This window comes from Lactuca sativa, chromosome 6 (assembly GCF_002870075.4).
Source record: "Lactuca sativa cultivar Salinas chromosome 6, Lsat_Salinas_v11, whole genome shotgun sequence".
Lineage (NCBI taxonomy): Eukaryota > Viridiplantae > Streptophyta > Magnoliopsida > Asterales > Asteraceae > Lactuca > Lactuca sativa.
In genome coordinates, this window is record NC_056628.2 from 40366588 (window position 1) to 40371125 (window position 4538).

Consider the following 4538-nt stretch of genomic DNA (forward strand, 5'->3'; position numbering starts at 1 on the left):
ATGACTATTGTTGGAACTAGGGTTTCAGTTCAAAAACCCTTCATCTACTTCCCTCGATCTTCAGTTCCTCAAGTACTTTCTCAGCCTCTCAATCAATAGAAGAGCTGTATCACAACTACAAATTTAGAGTGATTTGGACATGGCAGATCGTAGGGCTACAAAGATTGAGCTTGATACCATGGAGGGTTTTGCGTCAAGGGAAAAGCTCCACCATCATCTCAACCGATTAGCCGCAACTCCTCAACAGTTCACATTCACAAGATGATCTTCCGCCACCGCCATTGGTTCTCCACCGCCTCCGCCCTAGGACTCTATCTCCTCTATCAGGCACTTCTCGCTTTGCATTATCCGCGACTATAATATCCGCTGCCGCAATTCTTGCTGCATCATCCGTTATCATATTTGATGACAGCGAAATTAAGGAAGAACAAGCGAAGAAGAAACGTTTTCTTGATGATTACGAACACGCGATTGACCGGTTGAAGGAGTCGTTTAAGAGAGTTGTGAATACGATGAAGCATACCGGCGTTGCGGCGTCGGTTCTATGGAAATCTCTTCGTTCGGTTTTGTCTTCGGCTAACCATGAAGTTTGGTCAGGGTTTGAGGTTAGGGTTGCGGCGTTATTGGCGGATATTGTGGCGGCAAATGAGAGCCGGAGGGCTGCGATTGTTGGTGCTGGCGGTGGTGTGGTGTTGGATTGGTTATTAGAGTCGGTGGCATTGTCCGGAGGGGGAAATTATGGGACTTAGGCCGAGTCGGCTAGGGCTTTAGCGTACTTGATTGCTGACCCTAATGTGTCGGAGGCGGTTCTTGGGAGGCATCATGCCATTCCCAATCTTCTCAGGTTCATATTCTTTGCTCAACCTCATCAATCCAAAAAGGTATAATTCTGTCATCATTGGACAACACCATATTCTCTTTTGCTGTTTCTTGTGTTAGTAAATGCAAGAGTAATGGTGTGCCCCAAAAAGTAGCTTATAGTTATATTCTTAATTGTTGATTTAGTAATCCTGTTAGTGGCCTTAAATCCTTAATGTTGAATGAGCTCCAACCGGACTCAATGAGTTCTCCTTTAATTGGTGTATCAGAATAAGTAGTATTTGATTTTGTAGTTTAAGCAACAATTATTAGATGTGCTATTTGTCCACCCTACTAAAGCTACATGCATAAATAACATAATCATAGCTTGTTTGGGAAGTTAGGATTTTGATTAATTTTCTAATGTATATAAGTTTATCCAGAATAACTTTTTATCATATTGATATAGCATTTTCATGAAAGCAGCACCCAAGGCGAAGTTCATTTGACATTTCTGACCCTTCAAAAGGCAGAAGCATGCTTGTTGCAGCAATCATGGATATTGTCACTTCCAATTGTGACAATGTGGACAAAATCAAACTTAAGCCCATGCTATCAGGAACTGCAGCAATGAGAGATATTGCAGCTGCACTTGAAGTTATTGAAGAAGGTGGCATGCACATGGATGAGCCACCTGGCAGCAGCCAGGATGATGATGATGGAACTGGATTAAAGGGCATTGGAATGGAAGTTCTTGGAGGCACTTCAATTGTAGGTCTTTCTACAAGCAATCGATCAATGGAGATAGATGAATCTAAAGTCACTCACAACTCATCATCTTTCAACAAATTAAACAACACTTCTTCTGTAAACACAACTGTTATCCCTGGACTATGGGATGATTTGCATTCACAACATGTTGCTGTTGCTTTTGCTGCATGGGCTTTAGAAAATTGGGCAATGGCATCAGATGTAAATAGATCCCATATCCAAGAACTCGACTTCAATGGACATGCTGTCATGTCTGCATTGATTGCTCCTGAAAGATCCGTGAAATTTCACGGGAGTTTAGTAGCTCAATTGTTGTTAAAAGACGAAAATCTCCCCATGAATGATTTTGTTTCTGATTGGAGTTCTACCCTTCTTACAACCGTTTCTCAAGCAAGCAAAGCCGATGATATCTCTTTAACTCGTGTGGCTTTATCTGCATTTTTACTATCTCTCGAGAGGTGCCCTGGTGCTCAAAGGGTAGTTATGGAAAAAGGTCTTCATTTAATGAGGGAGACTGCTAAAAGGACTATGAATCATAAGTCTGTTCAAGAATCATTAGCAAAAGGGTTGGAATCACTCTGTTCAGGGGACATGCGTTTGTCTCTTGAAGAAGGACAAAAGTGGTCTTGCATTCTGCTTCCATGGGTATTTAGGGAAATTTCATCTGATGCTATTAGATCTTCTGCAATCACAATCCTTTCTCGTATCTGTGAAGACTATGGGCCTTCTTCTATTCCCATTTCCCAAGGTTGGTTAGCTATTATGCTTTCAGACATTCTCAAATCCAGAAAGTTATCTCTTAAAGGGAGTGCTCAACCTAGGGACAAAGTCAAGGTTTGTATCATTGTTACTTTTTTTTTGTTTATGGTAATTTACGGAAATACCCTTCTCTTGCAGACACAAATCGATCAGGCAAATGTACTTTCTGGTACCCAAAGTGTGAACCAATTGGCTAGTGCTGTGGTCAACTTAGCAGTCAATGGTGATTCATTTGCTTTGGAAGATTTTCTTACCCTTGAACCATTTATTAACACATACAAAAATCTAAAGAAAGGAAATATCCCTAAAGTGAATGCTTTAGATTCTGCACTTGCAACTTTAAAGGCTATCAAAGCAATGACAGAAATCTGCAGTGATGATTTATTTTCTCAAAAGAAAATAATCGATTATGGCATAATTCCTCTGTTACGCCGCTTTTTATTAAGTGATGATTATGAGAAGTTATCAGCAATTGAAGCATATGATGCACAAGGTTTGTGATTATATAAAATTATAAATTGTTTTTGTATAAAAACATGATTGTAAACTGTAAATGAAGTTTGAGTTATATCTTTTGTTTTGCAGACGAATCTTACACAATGGTCTGGATCAAGCTTGCCTCTTCAGGTTTGTGGTGTGTTATTAGAAATATATTTAAAAAATAAATGAGATTTGGAGATGTTTGGTTATTGGAAATGTAAATAAATTGGAATGTGAAATTTTGTAGGAAGTTAGCTCGATGCTGTTGGAAAAGCTTATTGCAGCACGTATTGGAGATCGACCTGTTGTATTTGTAACTCATAGGTTGAAATATTTAATTAAGAATGAAAGAGAAAAAACAGAAGAATTTCTCTTTTAGCCATTTTGGTATTCTTGTTAATATATTATTATATTGTATTGCAGCATGGGGGGATTGGTTGTGAAACAGATGCTACATCAAGCAAGTGCAGAAAACAGAGGCAATCTTGTCAAAAACAGTGTTGGTGTGGTATGTTTGATTTAATAACTTATCACTACTTCCAATTAATATTTATTATTATTTAAAGTTACAGGACATGAGTATCGGCACATCATGGAACATTTAGGTTAGTTGTTGTTTTTCCTCTTGGTGATCCATCAATGAAGTGGCCAACATCATGTAATAACATTTTAGGGGAAGATGTATGTATATGTTTTTTTTAATGAATAATGTAATCATATGTATGAATATAAAATACAGTTTGTTATTTGTATGACAAAAAATTTTATGTAATGGATAGTATTTTTTATATATGGTATTTTATTTTCTTGTTATGAGACATTAAATGCAAATTTAATTTAAAAATTAATAAATATATAAATATATTTTTTTTAGAACATTTAAAATTATGATACGCAAAAATGTGTGTCATCTTCATTTATGACATGGCCTTTCTTGACAAGGGCTTCCTTGATACGCATTGCGTGTCATAAACACGCGCGTCGTAAGGTTACGACACGCAAATGCGTGTCGTCTTCATTTATGACAGGGCCTTCCTTGATACGCATTGCGTGTCATAACCGCGCGTCGTAAATGCGCGTCATAAATGAGCGTCGTAAATGCGCGTCGTCTATAGATGACGCGCAAAAGCGCGTCGTCTCTCTTTATGACAGGGCCTTCCTTGACGCGCATTTGCGCGTCGTCTGAGCGTTTTACGACGCGCAATGAGCGTCGTAAAAGGCCTTTTTTCTTGTAGTGGATAGTTGAGGAAGTTTCGCAAGCCATTCGCGAGAATCTGCCCGACATGGTCGTGAGGATCACTGATAGATTGATCGAGAGGCTCCAGGATCAGGCAGCTGTTGTTCAGTTGGCGGGCAGGGAGTCGGAAAGGAAGAGGAAAACGGATGAGACTCAGGTAGCCACAGGTTCGGGTAAGAGGCTCAAGGGTTCGGATTTGAGGACGAGGAACTATCAGGGCCGCAGTTGATGGGGAAGTGCGGAAGGACGCACATGGGTGTGTGCAGACATAGAAGTGGTGGCGATGCTGGATGTTTCAAGTGCGGCCAGATTGGTCATTTTAGCGGAGACTGTGTGGTTACCATCGCCCGGGGACTTGATCCGTTATGTTTCCATTGCGGTCAGAGAGGCCACAAGAAGGCCCACTGTCCAAGTTTGTTTACAGCAGGACAGGTGTCAGCTCCTGCCCCTGGGACTTTGAGAGCCACCAACGGACATCAGGTTCGGGCAAGGG

At 40.2% G+C, this 4538-nt stretch overlaps 1 pseudogene; it reads left to right on the forward strand.

Moving 5' to 3' along the window:
• On the forward strand, positions 1-3546 carry LOC128126778 (uncharacterized; annotated as a pseudogene).
• Positions 3547-4538: the final 992 nt, after the last annotated feature.